The 12,356-nt window shown below is 41.3% G+C and overlaps 1 protein-coding gene across 18 annotated transcripts in view; it reads right to left on the bottom strand.

Annotated features, from left to right (window-relative positions):
• Window positions 1-11,560, bottom strand: part of LOC139545500 (nuclear receptor corepressor 2-like) — a 132,620-nt gene extending 121,060 nt beyond the window's left edge. For 10 of the 18 annotated variants that reach the window (XM_071353340.1, XM_071353352.1, XM_071353343.1 and 7 more), the window contains exon 1: window positions 11,373-11,560. The gene's annotated coding sequence lies outside the window, so the exon portion shown is untranslated. The remainder of the gene's footprint in view (window positions 1-11,372) is intronic. The other 8 variants (XM_071353355.1, XM_071353351.1, XM_071353358.1 and 5 more) reach the window with 1 other exon arrangement.
• Between the last annotated feature and the right edge of the window lie 796 nt (window positions 11,561-12,356).

Here is a 12,356-nt window from a genome sequence, read left to right as displayed (position 1 = left end):
CGCCGACTGGTCGAGCACCAGTTCACACTAACAAGTAGCCGCTATTTTTCAGATGTTGCCCTACCGGAGTTACACAGTATTGTTGAAACACAGCCATGACCTACTTGCTATGGCATCACTGATATGGGTATCACTGCTGTTAAAACTTACAAAAGTACTCGAGGCTGTGAACAACAGATTTGGTGGCATTCTCTGAGCCTCTTTAATGTGTCGCCACCATGCTCGAGGACCGCTACTTCGATGCAGACAAGAAACAGGGTTCATGTGAAATGTTACATACACAAGCTGGACAAGATGGAAATGCACACAGTGACCGTGCGCACCGAGGAAGAGGTCATGGAGAGACAGAGCTGGAACTTCACTGCTTGACATGTATGATGAAATCCTGGTTGAGAATGAAATGACTGAACAACAAAACAGCACAGCAAGTGAAAGAAAAAGGTTTTGATTATGTTTTACTGGTAATGGGGACAGACGTAAATGCCAACAAAATAACTTTTTGGTCAGTGCGGTGTGTGTATGTCTAGCCTTTATTTAACCTAGAACAGAGACACACTAACGCATAACAACTCTCAGACCAAAATACATTCTCCTCAAACTTTCTGAAGATCTCCCACATATATCTACCTCTCAATATAATAAGTCAACTCTCCCTAGGGCAGCGTTTCCAAACTCATATTGACAAAGTTGTTGCGGCGATGGGGAGAGGCATGTCTGTTATAAAAAAATATGTCCTGTGTTTCTGATGCTCTGCCACCAGAGGTACACGGCAAAAAGCAAGTTTAGCTTTAAAAAAACAGATGTGATGATTTGATGGTGAGAGAAGGCAGAGCTAAAGTAGCCTAGACTTCCTCTCTGATCCATCACAGGCCAGGGAGTATCATTGATCAGACACACATGTTAGGATCTGATGGCCACTTCTCCCACACCATTACACAATGAGTAAGTCCGTTTTGTATGGCCCATTGCTCCAGGTAGGTGGAGTGTGCAAAGCTGTCATCAAGGATAAGTGTGGCTACTTTGAAGAATCTCAAATATATTTTGATTTGTTTAACACTTTTTTTGGTAACTACATGATTCCATGTGTTTGTTCATAGTTTTGATGTCTTCATTATTATTCTACAATGTAGAATATAGTCAAATAAAGAAAAACCCTGGAATGAGTTTGTGTGCAAACTTTTGACTGGTACTGTATTTTCGAGTACCAGTACCAGTTAGCTAGCTAACAACCTGGTAACTTTACCAGTATATTATATGCAAACATTTATTTTTATAATAAACATATATATTTACAGGGTTACATATTCGTTTCTAGAGCACAGCGTGTGCTTGGGAAGTAGCTAGAATTCATATAGGCTATATTTCAATAGATTTTAACTTTTTAAAATAGGGGGCGCACCAGTGCTACCAATTACATGTTTTAATTTAGAGCCCCTTCCCCACCACCAAACGTAGTCCACACACAAACAATAGTTGTCCTAAAATGCTGCCATCTGGTGCATCACTTACCACAGAGCCATTTCTAATCTCTGTTCATCCTCTCTGTACATTTGATTATGGCTGGCTGTGTGTAGGCCGTCTTCAACAAAAAAAATATATACAAAATGTTTCCCCAAAAATTAGCCTAGGTGGTCATTCTAATTAAAAAAACAAAATTAAAAACAATGAGCCACAACAAACCAGTAGATTTACAGTCAGCGAGGCATGTCTGTGTTAACAAATTGATAATTTCAGATTATGCTTTCATTGGATTGATTAAATTGAGGTCTGAATATATCTTACATTTGAAGAATGTGATGAAGTCTGTGGCTCGGTTCTGAAAACAGGCTTATTAAACACTACACTGAGGGTTTGATTAAGTTCACAGAGGATTATGTCTTCAAAACACATCTCTGACACTAACCAGCTTTCCATCCAACCTTTTTATGCGAGTAAAGTACATGTCGGATAAAAACAGGCTTGATGAAAACAGCAAATTTGTCAGTAACATTTCCAAAAACAAAAAAAGCTAGACAAAGTGGGATCTTTTTGTGTCTGTAACAAGAATTATGCAAGAAATGGCTGTCGAAACACTTATGCGCAACTATTGATATAATCACCATATAGAAGTAAACTTGGAGTCACGCGATATGTTTGTTGTTCTCCAACTACTACCTGGGAAAGCATGAGGTTTATTGGGCTACAGATTAAATAAAAGATGAACTTCACAGGGTGGTGAAAGTGCACGGTGATGAGCTTGATGCTCCTTTCCAATAAATATCGAGGGTCTTATTCTGGTGACATGATGATGGATGCAGTTTGACAAATAAAAATAATCTCACTATTTTGTCCATAACAATCTGATTTAGGCTTTACCCACACTATCTTTCAGATGGTGTAGAGTGCAGGTACCTGGACCTGAGTGGGCGCAATCACTATATAAAACAACATTGTGTGACAAAACCCATCACAGTAGAGTTAGAAATGTGATGGAAACCCATTTCACTTTTTATTCAGTACATGGGAATTTGGCCCTAACTTGCATGATATGTAACATGTGACAGGAATGAATACGAAACTTGTCGGTCTTACACCTAGCTTTGAAAGGTTTGTGTGGGGGAAATTTCTGCTTTATGACAAGGTGTTATGATAGATTGAGGACAGCTCCAATATCAGTAACATGGCATATGCGTAACGGAAACCATGAATAACAAGCCACACGCAGTGGTGGATGTCCATGAACGAATGCAACAAAGATTACATGGGCCAACCCAGGTGACAGTCAGTTATGAATAGGCCTAAGTAATTCTATGGGGCTCGAGGCTACACACTCTGCTAGACTACCTCTGTGTCCCATCATTTCATATTCACATGGTGAACAACGCTTTCACACACTGCTCGTCCCAACTGCTTGAGCGGCAGACGTTGACTTGTTAGCATGGCATTACAACAGGAAACGGTGTGGAGAATGAAAAGAGGAGTGATACTACAACCCCATGCTATGTGAGGAAATGGCCTGAGATGGAGACCAACCAAACAGATATCTACAATGGGAAGGGGGTTAAGCGTATCTGCCTTCGGTATAACCACTCAAAAGGCAGCCAACATTCTACGGTTGGGCGGTTTTACGATTGCGTCGTCTATCAACGATGTTTGACAGCCATCGTGGACATCGTGTTGACAGAAACGATGGTTTAGCATATTTGAATTTGACTGCATCGCTGGAGTCTGGCAGCGCACAACCGCGCAGCAGGGCGACATGCCAAATGTCCTATTCCCCCATTTGCCATAGACGAATACATTTCAGTGCATATGTCGTAGTTGTACTATCAACATAATGCAAGAGAACCATGTAGATTGTGGAAAGAGTGGAGAGCAACAAAGCAGATCAAATTGTCAGATACAGGGCCTAACGTGTTGTTGCCCCTCTCACGGGCATTTTTCAGCAGACCCATTGTCAGGCTTATCGTTTTAAAATCTTAACCCCATGATCAACCATCGACTGAATCTTTTGGCCTAACGGAGTCCCATCACAGAAAGTTGTTTGCAAATAGCCTAAATAAAAACATAGCTAGTAAGGGTGTGCCGAAATGGCTATAATCGTATCTGTAAATCAGTTGATAGTCGGATCGGATGATACTCGTGATCAGAAAGAAAAGCTGTTTTAATATGCCTATGTAGATGTTGGCAATATACCTCCCTACACGTTTTCACTGCAGAAAAAGCTGCACATTAGGAGCAGCGTGCGAAGGAGGGTGTCACTCAGTTTGCTGTCACTCTGTTAGAATGAGCATCAGCGTTTCCTCTTTTTCCCACCCTACCCTTGTCCCACCTGTTAGATATTGTGCACATTGATAGCGTGATAGCAAACATCCTCGTCATGTGATTTATCATAGTAGCAAGCAGCAGCAATCTAAATGATCAGATCGAACATGCAAGGCAAAATTAATGGGTGAAATTATGAAGCGAGTGGACGGGGAAATACAGCTACATTCCATCCAATCAAATCAGCAGGATCAACGTACAGCCCGCCCTTCATCTTCACAGACAGGCAAACAATGTAGAACCTTGCACATGACTGACTGCCATGAGAAAAATGCGTGCTGGCAGTTTAAAATATACCCAAAAAATTACTACAAAAAAACTTGAATCATAATCGTATGCACCACATTTCCAATATCCATTATAATACTAGTTTTGTAAGACTACCCAGCAAAACCGTAACAGCTATTATAGTAATGAGAGAGAACAAACAATTGCAAGATAGACTAATGGATTAGGGAAGTTAAAACAAACCTGGTACGTTTCTGCTTTACTTGACCAAATTGTAGGCAAAATAAATTGTGTCGTCAGACAATCCCTTCTTACTTCTTGTGCCAATTTTGAGTGTTAGTGTAGCCCACTTCTATACTGTAATGAATGAAGTGACCAAGAGGAGAATCCACTTCCCTTATGCAACTGAAGGAAACTTGTTTAGCCTTATTGATGTATTGGTAATAGTACAGCATCGATCTGGATTCTAAAGTTTACAAAGTGGAATGAGAGCAAGTTGCAACATTTGCCTAATATCTGTAGCCTATCTTCACAAGCATTTCACCATTTAAATAGTTGTCCATTGAGGACCAGCTGAAGACCTCTCCCACCAAACAAAGAGAGCCCTCTGCCCAGTCTGCTCTAATGAAAACTCCTCTCCATAAATTCTGCTCTGGCCCTGGTGCGCTCCACACAGTGACAGGCCTAGGATCAGTCTCGCCGCCAGACCCCATTAACCCCTGGGCCAGCCTCAGGAGCAACCCCCATCCACCCTCTAAGACCCCTCCACTCTTTGTGTAACAAGTTTTTTTTTTTTACTGCAGAGTAAAGTAAAAAATATAATTAAGCTAGGTGCAGATATATTTTGTTGCCACAGTGACAGACAAACTTTTCAATAACAGCAAACCAGACAACGAGATTTCAGGATCAATAACCTCAAGAGCTTCTAGAAAACCACAAACACTGCTACTAACCAATAAACATGCATCCACAAAGACTGAAATTAACCTTGGTGCAAGAACATATACAGCCTTGCCTAAAAGAATGAAACGCAGAGTTTATAACAGGCTTAAGCCTATCCACATTGGAGGGGCGCAATGCTATTTTCAAAAGCCGATACAGTATGCTGCATTTTCTGGAGGATATTGACAGGGCGTAATCATCCCAATTTGAAATAGAATCCTTCGGTGTGTGGTGTGCTTTGTCTTAGCAGTAACCAGGCAGCCTCTCTTCTCACATGTCCGTCGTAACACGAACCAAGGTCTTTCCATTGTGCAATCTCAGTCAACTCTAAAATAGGTATCTGCACAACATCAGGCCAGGAGCAAAGCGGCTGTGTCCAACTTAATGCCACTTTGATTGTGAGATTCATTAAGAGGCTTCTCTCTGAGCCAGCTGCAGTGGATCATGCCACTCTGTCGGACCGATTGAGTCAACCATAACATGCGCCTTGCACGGAATCAACCAGGTGCAGTCCACCAAGAAACCAATGAGCAAGAAATGCCAGACAGCTGTTGTTACTCATTCAGTGAGAAAGAAGGATGGGAAGAGGGAATAGGCCTGGGAGGCAGTTTCACGGTGACTGCTTCATATTTCCCTCTGTGTTCTGCATGTCAACTCAAGTGTTTACAAAGGTGTGCCAGGACATCCCACCCTCATGCCACTTCTATGACATTATGTTTATGTTGCAATGTCCGTAAGAAAGATACATGCTTCATATATATATATATTCCCGAGAATCACAGGTGCAGTGTTTGTGAATGGATCTGAAGAGCAAGCTTAATAACCTTCAGTAATTGCTAATTAGACTGTCTGTTATTCTCAGCAGTGCTTCCAGTGTGGCTCAGAATGAGCAACACTAGGCAGATAATGCTGCTAGGCTCTGAATGAGCTACTCATCATGCAGAAAGGACTTGCTCTTATAAGCAAAACACACATGTTTATACATCGTATATAAACCCAGTAACCCACCATTTCCTCGGAACAGTCACACACACCGACAGGTTGTAGTCATATAGGCTAGTTAATTACAACAACTAACCTAGGCTAATAGCCTATTCCCCTAAGAGAGCAACAAACCCACTTAACAATTGAGCTCAGTCAAATAAAAATTGAATGGATTCTGTTTCTGGAATTGTTAAGGGAAATAACGGAAAAGGGAAGGGACATCACCTGACTTGAAGGCTACTCATCACAGCCGGCCCCCTGGACTGTGTTCCTCATTGGGCTCCAACGGGCCGCGCCCCTCTTTCCGCGGTTATGGTTCCGGAACTGACACACCCACTAAATTTCAACATGCTGGTCACGTGGTTCCAAACATCGAATAGGTACAAAAATCCCCAGTGTCATTCAAAAGATAAGAAATATAATTTAAAAAACTGATACAGGGTACAACACTGCACATACCAGAGTTAGTTGACAAACAAACTACTCATCCCATACAGCATTGCGGCCTGTATCGTCCAATCACAGAGCAGATACAACTCAAGTGATCCGTTAGCGAACACGCAATGGCACATAAGGGCTGCAGTCCAAACACGTTACTTTTACCCCCCCCCAGCCCTTGTGCTAGCCACTTTCTCTTGGGGGAATCGAAACTGAATGCAGTTTGAGTGGAGGTCCAATTCACAACGTTGCCTCCTCAGCCCTCGATTTAGCTTGAGGGAGCGAGTGAAGAACTTTGGTCACTTGCGGGGTTGATATGACCCACAATTTAATGCAAACTGTATTCAAACTCTTGTGGCAGCGAAATGTCAAATTTAATCAACAAGGCTGCATTTTCAGCATGTCAGAAATATATATAAACGAGATTGATTTTAGCGTCGGCAAATTGGCTTAGTCTCGCAGTGAGGAGCCTATAAAATGTAGCTAGATTCATAAACTTTTTTGGAATTCTGAATTTTATTGGAATAAATTACCAAACTATAAAACTAGCTAGCCAGCTGAAAAGATTTGGCATGCATCCCCAGATCCTCAAAAAGTTATACTGCTGCACCACCGAGAACATCCTGACCGGTTGCATCACCGCCTGGTATGTCAACTGCTTGGCATCCGGCCTTAAGGCGCAACGGAGGGTAGTGCGTGCGGCCGAGTACATCACTGGGGCCAAGCTCCCTGCCATCCAGGACATATATAATAGGCAGTGTCAGAGGAAAGGTCAAAAAATTGTCAGACCCCAGCCACCCAAGTCATAGACTGTTTTCTCTGCTACCGCACGGCAAGCGGTACCGGAGTGCCAAATCTAGGACCAAAAGGCTCCTTAACAGCTTCTACCCCCAAGCCATAAGACTGCTGAACAATTAATAAAATGGCTACCGGACTATTTACTCTTTGTACACTGCTGCTACTCTCTGTTTATTATCTATACATAGTCACTTCACCCCTACCTACATGTACAAATTACCTCGACTAAACTGGACCCCCGCACATTGACTCGGTACTGGCGTATATAGCCTCGTTTTTGTAATTTTATTTAGTTACTTTTATTATTTTTTACTTTAGTTTATTTGGTAAATATTTCTTAACTCTTCTTGAACTGCACTGTTGGTTAAGGGCTTGTAGGTAAGCATTTCCCTGTAAGGTCTACACTTGAATTCGGCGCATGTGACAAATAAAGTTTGATTTGAGTCACTGTAGCTAGCTACCTGACAGGAGTGCTAGCCAGATACATAAGCTTACTAGGTACATTAATAGCTTCAGGTTGGTTGTTTTTAAGCTCAACTTTAAGATTTCCACCAAGGACGTTGCCTCTCCGATCATCACTTTCCGATCATCACTCTCCCTCGCTTGGGCAAGGGACACTTGTATCTGCTCTGTGATTGGACAATACAGACCACAAGGCTCATGGCTTGGTGCTCTCTGAAACATTAACTGAAGTTAAAAACACAATTTCTCAACACAGAGGTTGAAACATTCATAACCGATGTGCACTACTTCGTCATAATTATTTTTACAATCTCTGTAGAAAATAGAACGTCTTTGTTGCACAGCAATATCACTATTGCTAATATTTGATATCACCACAGGTTGAGGATTCAGAATACACATCCGGAACTCCTCATTGCAGCCCTATTCACAGTAACAGCAGAGTGGATCGTCCCAGCCCACACCAGAGGCAGTCCCCTCCCAGGCAGCACACAGCTCCAGCACATAGCAGTTTGGAAAAGGACCTGTACTGTCTGCCCTGCTGTGACATCATATAGAACTTACTGTACTAACCCCCCCCCCCCCCCTTTCTCCATCGCTTTTCCTCTAAACAATGGCTGCTGCTATTTCAGGAATATTTCAAAAGCAGGACGCAACAGCTCTTGACTTAAGGTACATTCCAGTGGTGTTCTGGTTTAGCTCTTTGTGGTGTGACTTTAGGAAATTGACATACCGCTATTGAACATAGGCCTATGCAAACTGAGGAATTGCGAATTTACATCTGAAAAGGTTTCGCACAGTGATCTGAAGATTTCCTCCCCTCTCAAAGTGTACAACAGACTTGTATAGCCTACTAGCTATTCCCTCTCATCTAGTTCCATTACGGGTTTCATAATGCTAGCATTACTGGGACTAGTAGTAAAACTGTCTGCCACGGTCTCCCTCCGGCCTCACACTGAGCACGGGATAATCTCTGCCCCCATTACCCAGTTAGACAAGGGGGGAGGGGGGGGGGGGGGGGTATTTTGTCACACAAACAGTTATTCCTTCCCTATCCAAAACACTGGACTAACTGAGTCCAGATGACAGGCAGGGTATCGTGACTGCTCTGAGGCTGGACTTAAAGGAGGCTAAACCACCTCTTCTCCCACTACCATGGATTATCAGCCGACTTGGTGATCTCAATCCCTGGTTAGAGCAGATTATCCTGTTTAATAGAAGAGTCAGACTGGACTGCACTTCAAGGTGTTATTTCATTCAGACAACATATTCAGACACAGAAATCCTGTCTACAAGATTTAAAGACCAACAACACACATCACTGATCAGGGGTTACAATAAAGAGGTTATCCCACCTCCTCCTCAGTTCCTTATCAGTCTTGAGCAGGGAAGCATTCAATAATGCATCAATAAGCACAAAATAAATAGGCTATTTCAGCTGCTACATAGATCACTCTTGTGGCTTTATAGGAATAATTTACAGGAAGTGTTTGTAATATGCTTGATGTACGATGATGCAGGAAGTGTTTGTAATATGCTTGATGTACGATGATGCATGATATAATCAAATCAGAGGAAACTATCAAGGCAGATTGTAGCCGTATTGCTGCCAAAACTAACTTAAAGCATAGCTTTTTAACAAAGTAAAATATATAATCTTTGACAAACTGTTCTCTACCCACTCTTGCAGTGAACAACATCATTTGATATTGGATTGTAAAACAATTTAATCTATGCCATGCATTTTACCCAAAATGCCAATCAGAGCAGCTTGGCCTTGTTCAATAACCACCAGCAGCATTTCATATTATTCAAATATACGCTGAATGGCATTTGGAGCCAATTTCCTTTTTTATTATTGTAATTAAACACTTGGCCTGGGCTCTGGCATTTAATAATACAACAGAATTCATGGAATTGACCTTATTAACTATGGTCTGTTCCTCAAAAGGGCCAATACAGAAATAAAGATCTTACCCCAATTTCATGCTCTCTCAAATTATGTTGACAGTGCAATTTCACTCTGTTTATATTCATCAATCAAGATATGGTATTAGGCAAAGCATGATCTAGCCTGATTGACATTCGAGTCAGTCCAATAAGACTTATGTTCAGCAATATTCTTGTTATGTACAGGTAGCTGCCAAAATAAAGGAAACACCAACATAAAGTGTCTTAATAGGGCATTGGGCCGCCAGAACAGCTTCAAAGTTCCTTGGCGTAGATTCTACGTGTCTGGAACTATTATCGGAGGGATGCAACACCATTGTTCCACGAGAAATTCCATAATTTAGTGTTTTGTTGTTGGAAAACGCTCTCAGGCGCCGCTCCAGTCTCCCATAAGTTTTCAATTGGGTTGAGATTTGATGACAGACACAATCACACACCCTTTAAAAACCCCTGTGTTCCTTTGAAACCCCTCTTTCAAGTCACAGATCTCTTCTAGCTATGGTAGCCAAAATAATGGGCAAGTTTACTTTTTATACATGACCCTTAGCATAATAGGATGTTAATTACTTAACTCGGGAACTACACCTGTGTGGAAGCACCTGCTTTCAACATAATTTGTATTCCTCATGTACTGAAGTGTTTCATTTTTGGGGGACAGTTAGCCTACCTGTAGATCGAACTCTTTCTAAAAGAGCCCCTGATAGACCCCTTATAGTAGACTAACCCTTTTAACTCTAAAATATGAGTTTGCTCAATGAATACATTGTTTAAATTCCTAATTGTAATTCAATAAATTATCATAGAGAGCACTGATTGACCTTTTGTCCCGCTTCAAAACAAGTGTTGTTTTCTGACCATGATCGTGGTAGTAGTAGGGATTTGGAGGTTGACTGGGGTGAGTCATGTTTTGGGTTAAGTATTCTCCCTACCTCTATCATTACATGAAATAAGTCTTTGTTCATTTCTTTATGAATGTCTCTGTGCAGTACAACTTTCACTTCTTCCCAACTTTCAGACAGGTCATAGAAAAGTAGGCAAACAAATCATTTGACAGGCAAACATGTTCTATAGGTAGTTAGCTGCCTACCTTACTTATACATTTCGAATAATATGCCAACAAAACTGTTTGTGTAAAAGCACGCCAAATCGTCGCCGCAGTACGCTTCTAAATTAATTCGGCAGTCAGGACCCCTAACGTCAACAACAACCAACGTGAATCACCGCGCAGTGTTGATAAACGTATCACAAATCAATTAATCTGGCCATAGGCGTAACTGATTAATTGTTCCCAGTGCCCACTATCTAGGTAGTTAGCCAAATGGATTAAATACATTACTAAAACACGGGCAATTCAGAAGATGCCTGGTTGGTGACAAACGCTTACTAGCTAGTTAACTACTTTAGGTACCCTGCTAACTATGCTACCTAGCGAATGATTTGTTGTTTTATGACTAGGTCTAGCTAGTCATCAATTGGCATAATCCGAGTTTGCATTAGTTTTCTAGAAAGGTTCGCTATACCAGCAAGTATATCAAATTCTGTATGCTTGTTAGCGATCGAACATTATTTATATGATACGGTGAACTAGCTAGCTAGTTAGCTGGCTAGTTCGCTGTTAGCTAGCTAGCATTGTTTAGCGCGGTGTTAGCTAACTGACTCGAAGCTAACAAATGATAGCTACTGGTTTGGCTGGCTAGCTAGCTGGAGCGTGTCAACCTCAGTAGCGGTACGGGTAAAATAGCTAACAAATAAGGTGACCATTTTACCGTATAATTCCAGTCTTTGTATGTTGTTCCTAATGTATTAGCTAGTTTCCGCTTTTGGTAGGGGTTTGTTTTTTCCAGAAGTAATCCACATGAAAGAAGAGTTTTCGTTCTCAATCGCTCCACTCCTTTCTACTTGCGGCAAATGTCGCGTCTACTCCATAGACTATAAAAAATACTCTCCCCGAGAATGGTGCTGAAACGCCTCTCTTGATTCAGGTCTTTTGATAGGTCGCATGTTCTCGCGCTCTCTTGCTCTTGCCTCTCAAACCCTCTCGTTCAATCAGCCAAGTAAGCCTTTGCCCTATTTAGTGTTTCTCGAGTGCCTAATATTTTATTTTTGATTTTGATTTCTCGTGTGTTTTTGTTCTACCTTATGTTCTTGTTAGTATTACATTCTTATTAATTACTGCATTGTTGGGTTTAGAGATTGCAAGAGAGGCATTTCACTGTACTTGTGTACGTGACATTAACCAACTAGAAACTTGAAACTAGAATATAAACAAATAAGAGCACAGATTTTCAATTTAATCTGATGCTGCTATTTTGAAAAGACCAACAGTGTGAAAGAGTCTCACCCTCCGATTAGTTAGACAGACACATAGCCAATCATTTGTAGTAAAATAATGACCTTTCACTTATCCTATATTGCTTGTAGCCTAGCAAGTCAAAAAAGAAAAATAAGAAATTAATTCAGAGAGGGTAAACAACCATGGGCAGAGGTGAGTTTTTCCATTTGAGAAATGTAGGCTATGCATTTAGAGTTAAATTAAATTACACCCCCCTCTTTCCCCACACACAGACCCCCCCCCCCCCCCCCTTTTTCTCTCAATTCAATTTCAATTTAAAGGGCTTTATTGGCATGGGAAACATGTTTACATTGCCAAAGCAAGTTAAATAGATAATAAACAAAAGTGAAATTAACAATAAAAAATTTACAGTAAACATTACACTCACAAATGTTCCAAAAGACTCTCTCTCTCAGAC

This window comes from Salvelinus alpinus, chromosome 19 (genome assembly GCF_045679555.1).
Source record: "Salvelinus alpinus chromosome 19, SLU_Salpinus.1, whole genome shotgun sequence".
Taxonomy (NCBI): Eukaryota; Metazoa; Chordata; class Actinopteri; order Salmoniformes; family Salmonidae; genus Salvelinus; species Salvelinus alpinus.
Note: the sequence above shows the minus strand (reverse complement) of the source record. Positions and strands in the feature narration are given on the sequence as shown.